At 42.2% G+C, this 23,287-nt stretch overlaps 1 non-coding gene across 1 annotated transcript; it reads right to left on the bottom strand.

Annotated features, from left to right (window-relative positions):
• Positions 1 to 7,476: 7,476 nt before the first annotated feature.
• On the bottom strand, positions 7,477 to 7,583 carry LOC114407917. The gene has a single exon (XR_003665728.1). It is a non-coding gene; the product is annotated as a small nucleolar RNA R71 (small nucleolar RNA).
• Between the last annotated feature and the right edge of the window lie 15,704 nt (positions 7,584 to 23,287).

Consider the following 23,287-nt stretch of genomic DNA (forward strand, 5'->3'; position numbering starts at 1 on the left):
TTGGCTACTAGACCAGTTGGGGCAGAGAGACCCCTGGTCCATGTTGATCCTTCGATCAAGAAAGTAGACGGTCCCCACAGAAAGAAGTTAAGAACATATTTGGGGATTATCGCTTGTGATAAGGTGGATGTGACATACGAGAATTGGAAACAAGTCCCTACTACCCAAAAGGATTTGATATGGGAGGATATTCAAGTATTTTACTTAAATGTTGCATGTTGTTAATTAACAATAAAATTGTAATTTAGTAACAATAAATTAAATTTTAATTTTCGTTTGTCATGCTGAATTTGATATCCCTGAAGCATCTGATCTGAGGACAACAAAGAAAATACTTCAGACTATGGGGGAGAGATGGAGATAGTTTAAGTCTAATTTGACGTCAAAATGGGCACTTGCACTGACAAGGACAGTGTCGATGACACTGTATGCAAAAAGTACGACATTAGCAAGGAGAAGTGGACCCAATTTTGTCAGAGCCATAGAGACCCTTCGTGGGAACTTTGTGATTTTCATTGTTTTAAACTTTAAATTTAATTATTATTGTTAGTAATCATAACTTTCGATAATCTTTAATTTTGACAAGATGTGCGAAAGAAGGCACAGGCCATCCAGAAACAAAACATTGCCCCTCATGTGTTGTCTCGTGGGGTTATGAATTTCTAGAAAACAAGTTAATGGAGGAGAAGAAAAAGAAACAACTGGAGGAAGTTGCTAAATCTGGAAGCACCGACATCGTCATTGATCTTCTATCTCCCATCAAACGACACATGAAGTGGAAGATGGCCCACACCAAGAAAATTGAGCAAATTACTTCTGAGGCAGCAAAGGAAATTGCTGACAAGATTGCAAGTCACTTTCAATTGTGAATTGCAATTATTTATGTTTATTTTTTGATTGAGTAAATGAATAAATGTGTTCGTTATAGGATTCCTTGGAGGAGCAGGCCTCACTGGGTTCCTTTGTTTCCCATGGACGTCAGGATATACTGTCTACTGCCATTGGTGACCAGAACACCCTAGTCGTGTGCGTGCTGCTAGAGCCGGTGTCACGATCAAATAATACTTTGGATCATCTCCAAGGACCTCCCGCACGTCTTTGTCCACGGCTCCTGAAGACCTAGAATAGCTAACACAAAAAATCAAGGACCAGCTGGAGGAGTCAATCACAAAAAATGTGACTCAACAACTAATGTTGTCTTGAAGCTAGATGCAGTCCTAGTTTTAATCGCATATGCAAGCATAGGGACTCGCACTGCCTCTTAAGCCTGAGGTTGGTCCTTCAGCTGCTCGTGTCAACACAAAGGTGTGAATGATGCAGGTTTTGATGATGCCAAAAAGATTTTACTTGATAATGGTTGTCATAAAAAAAAGGGGGAGAATGTGAATGTATGAATACAGGTTTTTGATGATTCCAAAGTATAATCAAACAAGGTTGCTTCAAGAAACATTCAAGGTTAAGCAAACAGAGATTGCTGTAGAAGCATATATGCTATGAAGTTTTGATGATGCCAAAGATAAGCACTTCTCAAGTTTGATCCAAGTCAAGAATCTAGAAATTCAAGATAATTGATGAACATAGTTCCTAGAATCTAAGGAAGAGTTTCATAATTGATGATGCACAGGTTTGGCCAAAGGATATTTTCCAAAAAGATTTTTAAGATTTTAGAATATAATATTTACTCTTTGGTAATCGATTACCAGAGGATGTAATCGATTACCAGTGGCCAAATTAATTTGTGAAACAGTTTTTACAGATTTCAAATTTGAATTCAAAAGCCTGTAATCGATTACACAAGGTATGTAATCAATTACCAGAAGTTGAAACTGTTTTTAATAGCTATTAGAAATTTGAATTCAAACTTTAAATCCCGTAATAGATTACAACATTTGTGTAATCGATTACCAGTAAGGAATTTTAAAAAATAACTCCCAAGAGTCACATCTGTTCAAGAAGTTTTTGAATGGCCATCAAAGGCCTATAAATAGGTGACTTGGGACATGAAATTCCTCAAAAGATTTTTCCTAAACAAATTGTCTTATCCTCTCAATACCAAATTATCTTATAACTCTCAAAAAGAATTCCTGGGCCAAAACACTTGCAAATTCAATAAGGAATCTTGAGTGATTTTCAATTGTAATATCTTTCCCTTAAAGAGAGAATTCTTCTTCTTATTATTATTCAAAGAGATTGATTAAGGGACTGAGGGTCTCTTAAGTTGTAAGGATTTCTGAACGCAAGGGAAGGGTTGTCCCTGTGTGGTTCAGACTTTGTAAAAGGCATTTTACAAGATAGTGAAAATCTCAAGCGGGTTGCTTGGAGACGGGACGTAGGCATAGGGCGTGGTCGAACTAGTATCAAAACTGAGTTTGCATTCTCTCTTCCCTTAAACTTCTTTTACTTTATTGTAGTTTATATTTCTCTTTAAAGAAGTTTATTTTGAAATTTTCTTGAAATAATTCATAATTAGGGTTTCATTGTTAATTAAAAAGAGAGTTAAATTTTAAATTGGGGATAGTTTGGTATCTTAATTCAACCCCTCTTCTTAAGGTACTGAGGCCACTTGTCTAACAAGTGGTATCAGAGCTTCATTCTTGTATAAAGTTTAGAAGCTCAAGAATAATGACCTCATCAAACTATTTATTTCCCGAAGGGAATTCTATAAAAAGGCCTCCCATTTTTAATGGCGTGGGTTACCATTATTGGAAAACCCGCATGCAAATATTTATAGAGGCTTTAGATCTGAATATCTGGGAAGCCATAGAGATTGGGCCTTACATTCCCAATATGGTGGCAGGAAATACAACCATAGAAAAACCTAGGGAAGAATGGAGTGAGGAGGAAAAAAGATTAGTTCAATACAATTTAAAGCCAAAAATATAATTACATCTACTTTAGGAATGGATGAGTACTTTAGGATATCAAATTGTAAAAGTGCAAAAGATATATGGGATACCCTATAGGTAACACATGAAGGTACAACAGATGTAAAAAGATCTAGGATAAATACATTAACTCATGAATATGAATTATTTAGAATGAATCCAAATGAAAGCATACAGGACATGCAAAAGAGATTCACACACATAATTAATCATCTTGCATCTTTAGGAAAAATATTTCCAAATGAAGATCTTATCAATAAAGTTTTGAGATGCTTAAGTAGGGAATGACAACCCAAGGTAACAACCATTACTGAATCACGAGATCTATCTAACATGTCTCTTGCTACTTTATTTGGAAAGTTACAGGAACATGAAATGTAATTGATGAGATTGAATCAACATGAGGAAAATGATAAGAAAAAGAAAGGAATTGCTCTTAAAGCTTCATCATCAACTCAAGAAGGAAGTGATAAGGAGGACTCAATTGAAATAGACGAAGATGATGATCTTAATCTATTTGTAAAAAGATTCAACAAATTCTTGAGAGTAAGAGGAAATCAAAGAAGATCAAATTTTAAATCAAAGAAAAGGGCCGAAGATTCATCCTCTACTCCAAGATGTTATGAATGCAATCAACTTGGACATCTGAGGGTTGATTGTCCAATTTTCAAGAAAAGAATAGAGAAATATGAAAAAAAAGTTTTTAATGAAAAAAAGGCAAAAAAGGCTTACATTACATGGGATGACAATGATATGGACTCATATGAAGATTCAAAAAACGAAGTAGTAAACCTGAGTCTAATGGCCAAGAGTTATGAAAGCGATGAAGAGGTAACATCTTCCAATGACAACTTATCCATTTCATTTGATGAATTACAAGATGCATTTGTTAATTTACATAAAGAATCAATTAAACTTGCAAAACTGGTTTCATCTTCTAAGAAAACAATTTCAAACTTAGAAAAAGAAGTTTTAAAATTAAATAAAGAATTAGAAAATCTTAAGACTGAAGTTATAACTTTAAGATCAAATGATACAATTCATTCTTCTACCATGCATGATAGTATAGAAGTATGTAATTCATGTAATTGTTGTAACAAGTACATAGAAGAAATTAAAGATTTGAAAAACTCTCTTGCAAAATTTTTCATTGGAAAAAATAACATAGATATCATATTAGTAAAGCAAAGATGTGTCTTTGATAAGGCAGGATTAGGATATAAGCCTGATAAACAACAAAAATTTTATAGAAGTTTCTTTGCATCCACACAAAAATATAGTTCTCCTTTCTTAACCTGTTTTTATTGTGGTTATAAAGGACATGGCATATCTACATGTTATTTTAAGAAAAATAACAATAATATTAAAATGACATAGGTCCCAAAAGGATCTTATATTAAAACTAACACACAAGGACCCAAGGAAATTTGGGTACCTAAGTCATAAACTTGCTCATATAGGTATCCTTGAAGAAGAGTTGGTACATAGATATCGGATGCTCTAAACATATGACGGGAGATGCATCAAAGTTCACCCATATCTCTCCCAAGAAAAGTGGATATGTGACTTATGGTGACAACAGTAAAGGTAGAATTCTTGGAGTTGGAAAAATAGATATACTAGACGAGATTTCAGAATCATTAGAAGACATGCATATATTCATGGAGAAGATCACAAAGGAAAAGGAGATGGAAATAATGAAGATTCTCAAATTGATGAAATCAAAACAAATGATGATCTTCCAAGAGAATGGAGAGCTTCTAGATATCATCCTCTTGACAACATCATTGGTGATATATCAAAAGGGGTAACCACTAGACATTCTCTTAAAGATATATGCAATAATATGGCTTTTGTTTCTATGATTGAACCTAAAAATTTGAAAGAAGTCATAATTGATTAACATTGGATAATAGCTATGTTGGAAGAGTTAAACCAATTTGAAAGAAACAATGTTTGGGAGTTAGTTGAGAAACCTCAAAATTACCCAGTTATTGGAACAAAATGGGTATTTAGAAACAAGTTAGATGAAAATGGCATAGCTATTTGAAATAAGGCTAGGTTAGTAGCCAAAGGATACAATCAGGAAGAGGGGATAGACTATGAGGAAACATATGCTCCAGTTTCTAGAATAGAAACCATAAGAATGTTATTAGCCTATGCATCTGATGTATCATTATTTTCTCCTATTTCTTAACCCTTTTTGTCACCATTTTAATTACTGATTAGCCTTAATTGTCAAATTAATTATGCAGTTTTATCATTTGGGCCTACTTGACTAATTTTTGTGTTTTTAATTTTTTTTCAGGAGAAATATAAGCAATTGGGCTTGAATACGGAATTGGGCTTGGACTTGAAGAGAGCAGACAATTTTATTTTATCAAATCTTATCTTATCCAGATTTTATTTCATCTAGATTTTATTTTGTCTAGATTTTATTTCATCCAATCTTATCTTATCTTGTCAAGATTTTATTTTATTTCGTTTATGGGCTTGGACTTAAAATAGATTTGTAAGCTTTGGGGCTAAGGATCTATATAACAGCACCAGGGTTTTAGTTTAGAGAGTTTTTTTTCAGAGAGGAGAATAATGCTAGGGTTTTAGAATTCCAGTTTTTACTGTTCACGTAGAATAAAATTCATTTTCTGCAATTTCGTTTCTGCTTCAATCTACAATTTCATTTTCTACTGATTAATGGAAGGCTAAGTCTTCAGCGTTGTTTTCTCTTGAGGATCAAGCACAACTCTTTTTGAGGTTTTGTTATTACTATTGAATTTTGATCAGTTTTTCCTCTTCACCAATTACTCTGTATTTGTTGCTATTAATCCATGCATGCTTAGTGCTTGATTAATTGTCTCTGCGCTTAATTTACGTTCATGCTTAATGATCAATTTCGTTCATGATTAATTGGTGTATGTGTTGCTTAATCACATAATGACAACGTTATGTTAATTTTCACTTAGTAATTTAATTTAGGGTTGGATTAAGTGGTTGAACTGATTAAGGATAAATTCTCGTAACATAGGATAAGATACTTGCTTGTGAATCAAGGGGAAACAACATGTTTTAATTCTGTTATTTTCTAATTAAAATTTGTTTGCTGTTTAAATTACAAAAACAAACAACCCCCCCCCCCCAATTCGTTATTGTTTCACTACTATCTATTATGAATGTTGGTTGACCATTACTCGTTGGGAGACGACCTAGGATCACTTCCTAGATACTGCATTTTTAATGTTTATTTGATTCGGGTACAGCCTCGATCAAATTTGGCGCCGTTGCCGGGGAGCAGTGGGCCAAAGGTTCATAATAATGTTTAGTTGATTTTGTGTATAGGTTGTGAGTGTGTGTTGTTTTGTTTTGTGTAGCATTCTATTTTGCATTTCAATCGCGCCCCCTGTTTTGCGACTGTTTCAGTTTTGTGTAATGCTGTGAATAGTGATTAGCGACTGAACTAGCGACCGATTTTACAATTTAATTGACGATTTGTGTTTTGATAGTTAGATTTGTTATTTTTGGCTGATTTTTTCTGTGGTAGTTTCTTTTGGTCCATATTTTGTGTGAAAAATACCAGGATCACTTGGTGTTGCTGAATTTGAGAGAGACAACAAATTTGGGAACTTGTTTTTAGCAAAACTTAAAACGGCCATAACTTTTGCTCCGGGTATCAGAATGACTATTACTATATATGCATTTGGGGTAGAAGAAAATTTCCCATGCTGTGGAAATTTACTAGAGGTCCATTTCCATTTTAAACTTGAAAAATCAGCCGCTTACTAAGTTTTTTTTTTTATATATTTTTTAGTATTATTGTCTTATTTTTCTAAACTTTCCTTAGGCAGTTTTCATAATTAGACTTTGAATTTTTGTCTGAAAATTTTTGTGCTATCTTTTCATGATTTTAAGGTGTTGCTCACAAAAATTCAGCTCATTTGGATATTGTTTGAGTATAGCTGTAGTTTTACCCCCTTGTTAGGTGCATGTTGAGAAACACATTATTTGCTGCATAAAGTGCATGACTAGGGGCAATCCAGGTGATTTGCAACCCTTTGATCCTGAAATAGATAGAACATTTCATAGATTAGTTAGGCATAGTGTGCATCCTGGTCATTCTGTGCATTTTGAGCATTTTGAGCATTACGAGTATTCTGTTGCTAGTGATTCTAAATATTCTGATTTTGACCATTCAACTACAAATTTTCATACTGAGAACATGGCTTAACCTCCACCTCGTGAGAGGACTCTTAGGGAGATGGCTGCACCTGATTTTACTTATGAAAGCTTGTGCATTCAATATCCTGATGAGGGTGTTCCATATGTTCTCAAGACTGGACTAATACATTTGTTGCCCAAGTTTCATGGTCTTGCAGGTGAAGATCCTTATAAGCATCTTAAGGAGTTCCATATTTTTTGTTCCACCATGAAGCTCCCTGATATCCAAAAAGATCATATCTTTCTAAAGGTTTTTCCTCATTCTCTGGAGGGAGTGGCAAAAGATTGGTTGTACTACCTTGCTCCCAGGTCCATTTTCAGCTGGGATGACCTTAAGAGGGTGTTCTTGGAGAAATTCTTCCCTACATCTAGGACCACTGCCATCAGAAAACACATTTCAGGCATCAGGCAACTTAGTGGAGAGAGCTTGTATGAGTACTGGGAAAGATTCAAGAAATTGTGTGCAAACTGCCCTCACCACCAAATTTTAAGCAATTCCTTCTTCAATATTTCTAAGAAGGACTTAGCAACATGGAGAGAAATATGATTGATGCTGCCAGTGGTGGAGCCCTTGGTGATATGACTCCTGTTGAGGTTAGGAATTTGATTGAGAAGATGGCTTCCAATTCCCAACAATTTAGTGCAAGAAATGATGCTATTGTCCTTAGAGGAGTCCATGAGGTGGCCACAGATTCATCTTCATCTTTTGAAAATAAAAAGCTTGAGGGAAAACTTGATGCCTTGGTCAACCTAGTTACTCAGCTTGCTATGAATCAAAAATCGGCATCTGCACCTGTTGCAAGAGTCTATGGTCTTTGTTCTTCTGCAGATCAGCATACAGATCTTTGTCCTTCTTTGTAGCAATCTGGAGTCAATGAGCAACCTAAAGCTTATGCTGCAAACATTTATAATAGACCTCCTCAGCAGCAAAACCAACAATAGCTGAATAATTATGACCTTTCAAGCAACAGATATAATCCAGGTTGGAGGAATCATCCAAATCTGAGATGGACAAGACCTCTACAACAACAACAGCCTGTCCCTCCTTTCTAGAATGTTGCTGGTCCAAGCAAGCCATATGTTCCTCCTCCAATGCAGCAATAGCAGCAACAGTCACGACAAAGACAACAAGCAGCTGAGGCTCCTCCTCAACCTTCCTTAGAAGAGTTAGTGAGGCAAATGACCATCCAGAATATGCAATTTCAGCAAAAGACAAGAGCTTCCATTCAGAGTCAAACAAATCAGATGGGGCAAATGGCTACTCAGTTGAACCAAGCTCAATCCCAAAATTCTAACAAATTGCCTTCACAAATTGTGCAGAATCCGAAAAATGTGAGTGCCATCACCTTGAGGTCTGGCAACCAAATTCAAGTGCCTCCACCAGTAGCAGCACCTGCACGTGAACCTATCAAGCTTCATTCTACACATGAAAAAGAGGATGAGATAGTTGCACAAAAGAGAAAGCTTCCTAACAAAAATTTTCATGCAGGTGGACCTTCTTCTAGTAATTCTGACTTACCGCAACCTCCTATCCGTCTTCCATTCCCACCTAGAGCAATTCCAAACAAAAAAATAGAAGAAGCAGAAAAGGAGATCTTGGAGATTGTCGCAACCTACCCTTCGGCGGGAGGGCGACGCGTGACTCGCGGGATGCGTGTTCCACGAAAGGAATACGCGCGGAGTCGCCACCAACATTTATTTGAGGAAAACGTCGGAAAAACCGGAAAAGACGCGATCTACGAACTTTTAAGTGAAAGGTTCGGGAGTTGTATTTACGCACGGGGAAGGTATTAGCACCCCACACGTCCGTCACAAGGGACGGCAACCTTTAATCGAATGTGCAAACATGACTTTGATTTTTACGTTCCCTTTTTATGTCTTTATATCCTTTATACCCTTTTTATATTTTTCTCTTTTTGTGGTCGACAAGGGTGTTTCCCTTTGCTCCTACGTATTCCCCAATTGCGATGAGGAAATCAGACCTACGTAGTTCTTTTTTTTTATCAAGTGATTCTTTTTTACTTAAGAGGTGATTATTTTAAGGCGTTGGACCTTGAAAATTGAAATGATAAACTTCAAAAACCTATTTTTATGGACGAGCTTGACTAGGCGAGTTGCTTTTAGCCTTAGTTTGACTTTAGTTATTAGTCAATTCAATTAAGAATGAGAAATCCCAAAGAGAAAACGTCCGATTGATTTTCCGCTTTATTTTACTAAAAGACGTTTTTTTTATTATTATATTTTTTTACCTCTTTTTTGATTTCCAACGTGGTTACGGCACGACCGAACGGTCGGAATTCATTTTAACCGAAGTTAACGGATAATACAATTCAATCGATCGGTGGAAATTTATTTTATTTTTAGGTTAAGCGAGAAATGACTTAAATAAAATGGCTTAAGCACGTCAAGAGGGGGTATAAAAAGTAAATGAAACGAGAATAAAAATACACGAAACACAATGTGGACCACCACGGGTACATAGAATGAATCGAAAAGCTTGGTTCGAGGTACTTACCCGTTGAAGATCGAAGAACGATGAAGAACGAATGAAGAACGTCGAAGAACGGTCGAAAACCTTCGCGAAATTCCTCACGGAAAACGTTACGGAAACGTTTCGGAAGCGCCTCGGCTTAGATTTTCTTCACGGAAACAATTTTCCCAAGCAAATTCGAAAGAGAGAGAAGTGCCTAAGGGGCTGCACCCTTTTTATTCTCACTTCCTCCCAGGCGAGCAGGGTTGCTTCCTCCAGAAGCAACAGCCTTCTGGAGAGCCCAAGTGGGCCTAGTTGCTATTTGCACCCCCATTTTTACTAAGTACACCCCCTCTGCTTATTTTGGTGATTCTTTTTTCGTAAAGTTACGGAAACTTACGAATTTCGTAACGATACTTGTTTTCTTTCCGTAATGTTACGGAACCTTGCGGATTACATAATCATCCCCTTTTTGACTTACGGAATGTTACGGAACCTCACTAATTATGCAACGATGCTTCCATTTGATTTCCGGTGTGTCACGGAACCTTTACGGATTGTGCATCAATATTTTCTTTTGTTTTTCGGCATGTCCCGGAATTTCACAAATTGCCTAATGATGGGTGCCAAGCACCTTACAAGGACCAAACAAAGGTCGCATGTCATCAAGCAAAGGTCCCCGGACGAAATTAGGGTATGACAGTTGCCCCTCTTTACTTGTCTTTTATTGGAGATAAAAGGAAAGTAAAGATAAGACACTAATTTCGTTCCTCTCGATTCACGAGAGTCGCGGGTGACCATAAAATCTCCGCATGCAAATGACTTGTTGTTCCCGAGGGAACAAAAGGTGCAGAAGACGATGTCAGTCTCTGCATGCTATCAAGCGTTCTGTCTTACAGATAGCAAAAGAATGTTTACATGGATAACCACTCGGGTATTTCCGCCCGTCAGCGTGACTCAAAAGTCAGTATGACAGATCTTGTGAGTGCGGAAGATGATGTAAATCTCCGCGTGTCAACGGGCTTGTCGGCCGCGATTGACGAAGGGTGCAGAATGACCAAATTTTGTCTCTGCGTGCCATCGGACACGACTGTGTCTGAATGGCAAAGGGGCGCGGAATGACCAAATTTTGTCTCCGCATGTCATCGGGCCCGTCGCCTCTGGATGACAAAAGGTGCAGAATGACCAAATTTTGTCTCTGTGTGCCATCGGCACGACTGTGTCTGAATGGCAAAGGGGTGCGGAATGACCAAATTTTGTCTCCGCATGTCATCGGGCCCGCCGCCTCTGGATGACAAAAGGTGCAGAATGACCAAATTTTGTCTCTGCGTGCCATCGGACACGACTGTGTCTGAATGGCAAAGGGGTGCGGAATGACCAAATTTTGTCTCCGCATGTCATCGGGCCCGCCGCCTCTGGATGACAAAGGGTGCAGAATGACCAAATTTTGTCTTTGCGTGCCATCGGACACGACTGTGTCTGAATGGCAAAGGGGTGCGGAATGACCAAATTTTGTCTCCGCATGTCATCGGGTCCGCCGCCTCTGGATGACAAAGGGTGCAGAATGACCAAATTTTGTCTCTGCGTGCCATCGGACACGACTGTGTCTGAATGGCAAAGGGGTTCGGAATGACCAAATTTTGTCTCCGCATGTCATCGGGCCCGTCGGCTCTGGATGACAAAGGGTGCAGAATGACCAAATTTTTTCCCTGCGTGCCATCGGACACGACTGTGTCTGAATTGCAAAGGGGTGCGGAATGACCAAATTTTGTCTCCGCATGTCATCGGGCCCGCCGCCTCTGGATGACAAAAGGGTGCAGAATGACCAAATTTTGTCTATGCGTGCCATCGGACACGACTGTGTCTGAATGGCAAAGGGGTGCGGAATGACCAAATTTTGTCTCCGCATGTCACATGACCTCAGGGTCAGTATGACAGAGATTGTGGGGCGGCCGACAAAAGCAAGGCTCTTGCTCCTACGTATCCTCCAATGAGGAACTCAGACCTACGTAGTTCTAGATAACTTGTGAGACTTGAAAAAGTCTCCACCGGAAGATGCTGACATCTCCAGGAAGGGCGCAGATGACCATATTGGCCTCTGCTCATCAATCACACTTGGGGTCACTGAATGACGAGGTGCGGATAACTGTAAGGTGTCTCCGCGGGTTACCAGCTCTTGGGTCATGGCAACAAAAGGCGGTGTGGTCGACAAAAGCAAGGCTCTTGCTCCTACGTATCCTCCAATGAGGAACTCAGACCTACGTAGTTCTGGATAACTTGTGAGACTTGAAAAAGTCTCGGTGTTTTCTCCACTAAAATGCAAACATGCTTTAGCAAAGAGACAAATATTCCAACTAATTAGAGCAGCATATGCTTTTTTTTTTGAGTGAAAAACAATGCGTCTACCGGGAAAGGAGAGTATGTTGATGAAATCCCTTCATAACCATAAATGAGATTTTGGATGTTAGCATTTCGTTTCTAAATGACCATTTAGAGGAAACACTGGGTGCGACAAAAATAGAAGAAATCCACTCAAAGTGTATGAATCTCGCACAGGTAAGTGTTTTATCCTAATTCCGAACCATAGATATGTCATGACTTGACTTTGCAAATTATTTCCTATCAAATCAAAAATTACATGCGTGATCATGGATCAATAGGACTTCCCTTGGAAATGGGTTCTTTTGGTGGGTTTTCCAGCTTTTGAGTTTTTTTGGCTTTTTCCTTTTCTGCTCTTGTTTGACGCGAGGCGAACAAGTCACCGACGCAAAGGATTTTGGTTGGTAATCAAAGGGAGAAGACCACTTTTAGGCCATGGTTTCCTTTCCTTCCTTTTGTTCATTTGGTGACAATTTTGTATTGTTCAGATATTGTCTGGTCCAAAGACCTCTCTGCACATTTCTTCTGGTTTCTTTGACCAGGAGCTTTCTTCTTTTTCACTTTCTCCCATTCTTTGGTTGGGAATTTTCTTTCTTTTCTTTTTTCTTTCTCCCACTCTTTGATTGGGAATTTCTTTGCTTCCTTTTTTCCTTTGATTGGAAATTTTCCTTCTCTTTTTCTTTGATTGGAAATTTTCCTTCTCTTCTTTTTTGCTTCCGAGGGTAAGGATTGACATTCTCACCCTGGGTCAAGGTTTATGGTGAGTCAGGATTTTGGCTCAAGACTTGTAGAATGGCTAGGCATGATACATGTCAGGGTTTGGTTTGGTTCAAGGATAAAAAGGGATGCCCCACATTATTTCCATGACACAAATGCAAAAATGATGATTTGGAAATTTTATGCAAAACTGGTCATGCATGCACCTATGTGGACGCTCAAGTGTCAAATTTTTATGGTCATGTGATGCTAGGGCTCAGGATTCATTTCCTCTATTTTAGTCAACCCAATGTTTCCAAAATATGTTCTTTTATCAATTTGTGCATTCATCCGAGTCCATTTCGGGCATCCGGGGAAATTTCACAGCGTTTACCCTTCGGGTGTACACACACACTTCTTCCAAAACTAGCTATGATCAGTGAATTTTTTCAAAGAAAAGTTGGAAGTCATCTCTTTTCAAAAGCATGCCGTTTTTTTCAGCTAGACAACTTATTTTCCTTCTCCCCATCTTTTTTCTTACTTGCTTTCTTTTTCCTTATTTGCTCTCTTTTTCTCAGTTCATTTTTTTCTTTTCTATTTTTATCTTTATCATGATTTTTGTTTGTTTTATATATTTTTTGACGATGTTCCTAAACGAAGAACTCTACACGGTTCCAGAATTTCAAACATCATTGATAATAATGATATAAACACTAACGCAACAATTCAAACAAAAATGTATGCGCTGTACAAATGACAATCGAAACAACAAAAACAAACATTAGTCTCTCAAGTCAAAACAATAACATAACATAAAAATGATAAACGAAATATGAAAGAAAACATGAATCTGGGGATCTCCCAGTCATGTAGCTCCACTCCCTCCCAAGAAGTCAAGCAAATCGGCCATCTCCTCGTCCTCGTGGGCCTCCTCTGCATCGCTGGGAGCCTCTGGGGGCGCCTCTCCTGCTTGGGCCTCGGGCCAATCCCCAGGCCATGCGACCTCTGCCCTGAACTGGTCTGGAGTAGGGCATGAAAAAGAAGCGAAGCCCTGGCTCTGCATGCTGAGGCTCATCTGGTACAGACAATCATGGGTCTGTACATGTACCCGGTGGTTGGCCGCCTGCTGCGAACCAAATGCCGTAAATACTGCTCCGTGTCAAATGACCCAGCCTGGCCAGCCTGATGAGGTGGTGGGGGCGCGCCTGCGGCCTGTGGAGCATCACCCTGAGCCTGTCTCTGGGTACAGTACTTCTCAATAAAAGCCCGGGTGATGGGCGACCGAATTACCTTGGTAGGTGCAACGGGGACTCCGAACGACTGGCAGAGTCCTGTGATTAGTGCGGGAAATCCCAGGGCCCTGTTGGACTTATCTGGGTCCAAAGGGTGCCTAGTAGGCGCCATACCTGCAAAAATATAGATGGCATCAGCGATCAACTGAGCCACATGGATGCTCATCCGCGTCAGGATGGCATACACCAGCTGACACTTCGGCATGGGGAGGTCGGAATTATGATCGGTGGGTAGGATGTTGCTGAGCAGCAGAGTCATCCATATCTGAGTCAGGGTGGTCATGTTGGTGCGCATGATTCGCACTCGCCTCCCTGCAGCAGTTCGGGCAAAATCCTGCCCCGGTATACATAGTAACTGGGCGATGGCCTCCTCATCGAACCCATCAGACCGGTTCCTCCTCTGGCCATACTCGCATTCCTGGCCCTCTTCCAACACTAACGGATATCCCAGGAGCTGGCCGATAGCATCTGCATCGAACGGGATCCACTGACCCCTTACCCAATAGCATTGGCATAAAATTCAAGGACTATTTCTGGATCGAACTTGGCTATGGGAGTAACCAGTGATGTCCACCGCCGGCGCCCTATCTCCTCTTGGAAATCAGTATACTCGTCGTCTCTGAGCTGGACGCGTCGCTCCCGGAGAAACGACCATCCCTTGATGGCCTCGAAGCGCTGCTGGTGTACTGCGCTCCTAAAGCGGTGACTGTCATACTCAGGAGCGGAACTAGTTCCTTCGGCCGCCTTATCCTTCCTAGACCTCTTTGAGGCAAGCTTCCTCGGGGCCATTTCCTGTGAAGGCAAACATTTGGAAAGTTAGTTTTACCAAGGAATGCTACTCTTAAGACAAAAATGGCGTACAACCTCCTTCAATAAACACAAACATCAATGTAAATTTAGAGCAAACTTATGCACATATTTCCTTACGAACATTCACTCGCACAAGATATTCTTCTAACTAAGAAAAATGCACCCATGCACAATCAAGGCACCTTCGTTACCTAGATTATTTGTATGTACTTCCAAGGTGTACTACCTACATCACATGCATTTCCTTGGCTAAATTTACATACATGCATACTCAAAGCATTCTGGCTACCAAAAATTGCACATGTGCACATTCTAGTATTTCTAATACCTATGCATATACAAACTTTGTGATGAATCTTGGCTATCTACACAATAAGGTGTCACATTTCATGCTTTTTTTCAAGTGTTTTTACTACCTAAAGCCGCATGCAAATTCAAGTATATTTTCTTTTGCCGACTAAAATTGTATTCAAATTAAAAGGTATTTTTGTAAGGTATTTTCTTTACATAACATGCAACATATTTATATATTTTTGTGAGACATTTTGACTACCAAAAATTATATGTACATACATCCAAGTATTTTGCTACCATATCCAAAGTGTAAATTGCCAAAGGTATTTTGCTACCTATTCTAAACCTACACATTTATGATGAGCAAAATTCCTAACCATCTAGGCATAGGGAAATTATTGTAGCGTGGCCTATAGCTGATTGCTGGCCAAAAAGGGTAACTTTACCCAATATGCACCTCCTCTTGTGTTCTTATGCATAAAACTTTGGTTCCTAGGCCTAGGATATATGTGGGGCAATTACTCTAGCCTTTTCGGGAATGAATGCATGTCCCAAAAAAATAGAAAATATGTGCAAACCAAAATGCCCCACGGGTTGTTTCCTTATAAAAATCACGCGCTAATGCCATTGAGGCATTTCACCGAACACTTGGTGGGCGCGCGTTTAGGCATCAATAGCAAGAGAACGGGGACAATGTGGCATGTCCCATTGCTTCAAAATGCATTATAGGCCTAGGGCCATCCCATACAAACCCCCAATTCAACCCAATCAAGCAAGAAAACAAACCAAAATTGCCCCACATATTTGAGCACATTCCCACATTTTAGAGCACCAAAAGGAGATCAAAATACACCAATGAAAAGCTAGAAAGCTTAGGGATGGAATACTTACTTGTTGGTGATGAACAAAAGCGCGAAATGGAATCAAAAAATGCGAAAAATGATGACCCTAGGGCTGCAAACTCGTAAATCCCGTGGGTATGGCTTTCGAAAGGGGGGAAAAGAAGTTTTTGAATGCAAAAACGTCCCCCCTTTCGTCACTTTTATATTTTGGTGCAGAGGTGGCTCGCCCAGGCGAGCTCAGCTCGCCCAGGCGAGCTCAGCTCGCCCAGGCGAGCTAACCTGCACTTTTTTTTTTTTTGAGGGGAACATTAACCATGTCCCCACCTTTTTCACGGGTTAGCGTTCACCTAACTTGAACCTACTTAAGTCAGAATTAGGCGTCGATTACTTATTTTAAAACAAACAAATAGTAAAAGAAAATTGTGAATACAAAGGATACTGGGCTGCCTTGCAGCGACGTTCTCTGCTTGTTTTGCGCAGAGAAGGGGCAACGATCGGTCGGTCGTGACCCCATCCCCACTTGCATCCGTCCCTAAGTACCTGCAAGTAATAAACAACCAGGTATAGCCAATCTTGACCGCGTCGTTGTCTTACCTTGATTGGTTTCTGCTGTCCATGTTTGGTCCCCACCCCAGAAGGTAGCTCAAGATGATCCTGCCCCTGTTTTACCGCAACAATATGCATGCGTATGCGTATGCATGAATGTTTTCCAATGCAGCAAATTTTAGTGAAAGTTGGTTTAGGTTCAATTTTAATTAAGCGCTTGGGGCATCCCATGAACTGAGCGGAAGGGCTCAGGTGATCACAAATCAACGCAAGGTTTGACCAACGTGAGGACTAAAGCCTCGAATCCACGTTCATTTCTTTGAAAGATGGTAACGAGAGATACAGCAGACAGGAAATCCCCGGGGGGAATCCAGAAAACGCATAAAGATAAAGAACATGCAGCGTCATCCTTAATTGCCCCAGATTCTAAGCATAATATCGCTTGACGACATCAGAATTCACGGGTGAAGGTAGCTCTTCGCCATCCATGTTGGTAAGCACCAGGGCTCCTCCGGAAAAAGCCCTCTTCACAACAAAAGGACCTTCGTAGTTCGGGGCCCATTTTCCTCGATTGTCCTTGACAGCATGGGACATTTTCTTTAGCACAAGGTCTCCCTCATGGAACTTGCGCAAATGTACTTTCTTGTCGAATGCATTCTTCATTCTTTGCTGGTACAAGCGCCCATGACTCATGGCTGTTAAGCGCTTACCCTCAATGAGGTTGAGCTGGTCATAGCGCGTTTGATCCCACTCTGATTCCTTTAATCCGGATTCTGCCAAGATCCTTAATGACGGGACTTCTACCTCAAACGGTAACACAGCCTTCATCCCATATACCAATGAGAACGACGTTGCCCCAGTTGACGTCCGCACTAAAGTTCGGTAACCGTATAACGCGAATGGGAGCATTTCGTGCCAATCTCTGTATGACACAATCATCTTTTGGATAATCTTTTTGATATTCTTATTGGCCGCTTCCACGGCTCCATTCATCTTTGGCCGGTAGGGTGTGGAATTGTGATGCTGGATTTTAAACTCCTCGCACATTTCCCCCATCATCTTGTTATTCAGGTTGGTGCCGTTGTCTGTGATAATCTTCCTTGGCAAACCATATCGGCAGATGATCTCTTTCTTAATGAACCTGACCACCACACCCCTCGTGACGTTGGTATAGGAAGCTGCCTCGACCCACTTGGTGAAATAATCTATTGCTACGAGGATGAAGCGATGACCATTCGAGGCCTTGGGCTCAATGGCCCCGATGACATCTATTCCCCACATGGAGAAAGGCCAAGGGGCGAACATGACATTCAGAGGATGCGGTGGAGCGTTGACATTATCTGCGAACGCTTGACATTTGTGGCATTTCCTCACATGGACACAACAATCACTTTCCATGGTAAGCCAGTAATAACCTGCTCTTAGGATCTTCCGGGCAATAGCATGCCCATTGGCGTGCGTTCCAAACGAGCCCTCATGGACTTCCTCGATCATGTGATTTGCCTCCCTGGCATCCACACACCGTAGGAGTGTCATGTCGTGATTTCTCTTATACAGTATACTTCCGCTCATGAAGAAACCGGCCGCCAACCTTCTCAATGTCCTCTTATCATTGTCGGCAATTTCTGGCGGGTATTCTTTGCTTACGACATATCGCTTGATGTCGAAATACCAAGGCTTTCCGTCCCGTTCCTCTTCTACCTGGCAACAATGCGTGAGTTTGCCACGACACCAAAATTCAATGTAAGGTAGATCCCCGTGCGGCGTTAGCTGGAACATAGACGCTAGAGTAGCAAGCGCATCCGCCATTTGATTTTCCTCGCGGGGAACATGATGGAAGGAGATCTCATCAAAGGTCTTAGCCAATTCCTTGATATAGGCTTTGTAGGGTATCAGCTTGGGATCTCTAGTTTCCCATTCCCCTCTCAGCTGATGGATTACCAACGCTGAGTCGCCGTACACCTTGAGTAGTTTGACATTGGAGTCAATCGCTGCCTGGACGGCTAGGGCACATGCTTCATATTCGGCCATGTTGTTAGTGCAGTCGAATCCTAGCCTGGTTGTGAAAGGTACACATTGATTGTCCGGAGAGACCAATACTGCCCCAACGCCATGGCCTAGAATGTTTGACGCTCCGTCAAACCATACGGTCCATTTGTCCCGATCTTCGTCCAATTTTTCCTCAAATAAGGCCATGATGTCCTCATCCGGGAATTCAGGATGCATGGGCTGATAGTCGTTAAGAGGCTATTGAGCCAAATAATCTGCTAAGGCGCTTCCTTTTATCGCCTTTTGGGTGACGTAAACTATATCAAACTCGGATAGCAGGACTTGCCACCGGGCGATTCGTCCCGTGAGAGCTGGCTTTTCAAAGATGTACTTAACCGGTTCCACCTTGGATATCAACCAGGTAGTATGGCTCAGCATGTACTGCCTTAGACGATGGGATGCCCATACTAAAGCACAACACGTTCTTTCGAGCAAGGAGTAATTCATTTCACAGGTCGTGAACTTCTTACTTAGGTAGTAAACAGCGCGCTCTTTCTTTCCGGATTCGTCATGTTGCCCCAGCATACACCCCATTGACTCATCTAAGATTGTCATGTACAAGATGAGAGGCCTTCCAGGTACTGGTGGCATAAGCACAGGGGGATTTATAAGACACTTCTTGATCCTTCCAAAAGCTTCTTGGCAATCCTCATTCCAGCGATCAGAGCTTGAACAACGGCTCACAAATGGCGGTGAGCTGCGATATGAATCTGGCAATATAATTCAAGCGTCCCAGGAAACCTCAGACTTGCCTCTCTGTACGGGGTTCTGGCATCTCAAGGATAGCCTTCACCTTTTCGGGGTCTACCTCTATCCCTTTCTGGCTTACAATGAAACCAAGCAATTTCCCTGATTTGACCCCAAAGGTACACTTAGCGGGGTTCAACCTTAATTGATATTTCTTAAGCCTTTCGAACAACTTCCGCAGGTTGACAAGGTGTTCTTCCTCGGATTTAGATTTAGCAATTATGTCGTCCACGTAGACCTCGATCTCTTGATGCATCATATCATGGAACAAAGCTACCATGGCCCGTTGATAAGTTGTCCCGGCATTCTTGAGTCCAAAAGACATCACCTTGTAACAGAACGTCCCCCACAGGGTGACGAAAGTAGTCTTTTCCATATCCTCTGGCGCCATCTTTATCTGATTGTAACCGGAGAAACCGTCCATGAAGGAAAATAAAGCGAAATTGGCCGTGTTATCTACGAGGATATCGATGTGTGGCAAAGGAAAATTGTCCTTGGGACTGGCCCGATTCAGGTCCCGATAATCCACACACATTCGTACTTTCCCATCCTTCTTAGGGACCGGTACAATGTTGGCAACCCATTCCGGATACCGAGCGACAGATGAAGAAAGATCCTTGTATTATAAATTCAAAAACAAAAGACACAAAGCCTTAACAAAAGGAAAAACTCTAAAGCCTAGGCCCAACTATAGAGCTTTTAAAACCGTAAAGGTTTACATTATGCTCGTTGCGTAAATGCCGGGGCGTTCCTCCACTCGCCAATTTCCCAGCTGGAAATCAGGAGGGCATGGTCGTACCAAATCCAATGTACTCGGAACATCATCTTCGTATATCACGACCACTTGACCTTCGTCCCCCAGACCCGCGCTTATAAAGCTTCTACTTATGTGGCAGGGCGGGCTTCCTTCACTTTCTTGCCTCAACCGCGAGCTTTGACCACCGCTCTTTCTTTCCGCGATGCTTCTCTTTATATCCGCCTGAGTGGGTTTATAGCCTAAACCATACTTCCCAAGATTTCCTTTGGCATTTATCAAGCCAGTTATGCCGTCGTTGTCTTTGCCTAAACCCATTCCGGGTTCGTAACCGTTTCCCAACATAACTCGGGCCATCATTACTGCTGCATCGGGCAGGCAAGGCTGCCCAGAAAAGGAATCCACGGAGGAAATGCTTACCACCTCAAAAGACTGGAAAGCGGTTTCTAATGACTCCTCTGCGGCTTCCACATAAGGCGTAAAGGATGGGCAGCTCACCAAGATGTCTTCCTCGCCTGATACGATGACCAGATGCCCTTCCACCACGAATTTCAACTTTTGGTGGAGTGTTGAGGGAACAACTCCCACTGAGTGGATCCACGGGCGCCCCAACAGACAGCTGTAGGGGGGGTTAATATCCATTATTTGGAAGGTGACTTGACAGGTGTGAGGGCCTATTTGTACTGGGAGATCGATCTCTCCCCTAACCTCTCGGCGGGTGCCGTCGAAGGCACGAACCACCATTGAACTCGGCTTTAAGTGGGAAGCATTGAATGGTAATTTCTCCAAAGTGCTCTTAGGCATCACGTTTAAACTGGAACCATTATCGATGAGCACTTTGGCTACGACATGGTCCATACACTTGACTGATACGTGCAAAGCTTTATTATGCCCTCTCCCCTCGGCGGGGATTTCTTCTTCAACGAAGGCAAGATAGTTGTTGGCAGTGATATTATTGACCAGCCCTCCGAAACCTTCTATCGAGATGTCTTGGGCCACGTGGGCCTCGTTCAGAACCTTTACTAGCAGAGCCCGATGAGGTTCGGAACTCATGAGTAACTCCAACAGCGAGACCCTGGCCGGAGTTTTGTTGAGCTGTTCGATAACCTTGAATTCGCTCTGCTGAATCATACGGAGGAACTCGCTGGCTTCCTCTAGTGACACCTCCTTTTTACCATCCTTTTTCTCCGGAAGGCCTTTTGCCGGAATATCTTTATTCAAAGCGTGGGGTGCTTCGCCATCTTATTCCTCCACCACTTTTCCTTTTCCCTTGACGTTCGCGGGTTGGACTGGTTGGTCCGGAGGCGCGAACACACGACCGCTGTGGGTCACACCACTCGTTCCCGTGATATTTGTTACCTTAGCCGACAACGAGCTGACGTCGGTGGCTTCTTCTTCCTTCTCCCTCGGAGGTGTATATCTCCATGGGACTGCGTGGCTATTTTGGTACGGGAAAGGAACAGGTTTGGCTACTAAGGGGTGTCCGGGATTTTGCAAAGCTGTGCTTTTAGTGAAGTATATCACCAAGGGTTTGGGCTTCGCAACACTGCTCCCATCCGTGGACTGCATGCATATGTGCTGCTCTTCTCTTCCTTCACTGCCAACTTCCAGTCGACCTTGATCTATCATTTGCTGTAACAATTCCTCTACTCCCAAACATGTTTCCATGTCATGCAGCTCGCCGGAATGCAGCAAACAGGAATCCTCCTTACACCCACTATGGGGAATCACACCTCCCTTTTGTAGGGCCTCAAAGATAAACCTCCTAGGGGTTGCCACATCCCTTAAAGGTTTAGACTTGCGGGGTCTATCGAACTCAACGGCGTTAATTGCTCCCCCTCCATGATTGGCGAGCGGGTTGGTTCTCACATTGGGCCGATCCTCTTGGAAGGTCAGCCATCCAACATCCATTAAATGTTGGACCTTGTATTTAAGGGCCAAGCATTTTTCAACGGAATGCCCCGGGACACCCCCATGGTACTTGCAAGTTGCGTTAGGGTCATACCACTTTGGGAAAAGGGGTTGGAGGACCTTTCCGGGAGTTAGCACGGCCAAATGATTGGCGATGAGGGATGGCAAGAGGTCTTCGTACGTCATTGGGAGTGGGGTGAATTCTTGAAATGGCCTCGGAGGGAAGTTCCTTGTTGCGTTGGAATTACCGGCCGGGCGAGTTGTGTTCGGATTTGGAACTTGGGGAGCTTCCCTCTGGGTGGGTGCCTTAGGCTGCACAGGTGCCGAAATAGAGGCGTTCCCGGTATGAGCCGAGAAGCTCGGGTGATGTTGCGCGTACTGATGGGTACCATGAGGTGTCTGTGGGGGTTTGACCCACGAGAGCGTTGAAGAGACGGCATGGGCATCTCCTTCCTTCCTTTTTGCCCCCGTTGCCCCGATTCTTTTGGCATTCGCACTCGTGGAGGAAACATAATCAAACTTTCCTCTTTTCAATCCTACCTCGATTCTTTCCCCGGCGAATACTAGGTCCGCAAAGCTGGACGGCATGTAACCTACTAGCTTCTCATAGTAGAACACTGGCAGAGTGTCTACCATCATGGTGATCATCTCTCTCTCAACCATGGGAGGAGCCATTTGTGCCGCCAGGTCCCTCCACCGCTGTGCGTATTCTTTAAAGGTTTTGCCCTCTTTCTTGAACATATTCTGCAGCTGAGTGCGATCGGGAGCCATATTGGAATTGTACTGATATTGCCTTAGGAAGGCAGTAATCAGATCCTTCCAAGTACGGATACGGGAAGCTTCCAAATTAGTGTACCAAACTACTGCGGCTCCGGCCAAACTATCTTGAAAGAAGTGTATTAATAGCTTCTCATCCCTAGAGTGTGCGCCCATCTTGCGACAGTACATCTTGAGATGGTTTTGGGACAAGTCGTCCCTTTATACTTGTCGAAGTCCGGCACTTTGAACTTCGGGGGGATAACAACGTCGGGTACTAAGCAAAGATTCGTCATGTCTGCAAACGGATAGTCCCCAAATCCTTCCACGACTCTCAATCTTTCCTCGAGGAGATCGAGCTTCCTCCTTTCTTCAGTTGCCGGGGGCGGTCCTTCCGTAGACAAAACCATTGGTTGTGTCGTGATGTTGGGTTGAGGCAACGTGCTGGGTGCCGGCCCTTCGGGGATCGGGGGATAGAACTTGACATCCCTTTGAGCATAGCCTTGAGGGTCTTTGTAGACTTCTTCGGGCTGTTGAGGAGGCTCTCTTTCAAGGACGGGAGAAGCAATATGGCCCGCATCGTCTTGCAAGACGGGTGGTGAGTAGTTGGGTGGCAATCCATAAGGGTAAGCCGCTTGGTTGTA

The sequence above is a fragment of the Glycine soja genome, chromosome 3 (assembly GCF_004193775.1).
Source record: "Glycine soja cultivar W05 chromosome 3, ASM419377v2, whole genome shotgun sequence".
Lineage (NCBI taxonomy): Eukaryota > Viridiplantae > Streptophyta > Magnoliopsida > Fabales > Fabaceae > Glycine > Glycine soja.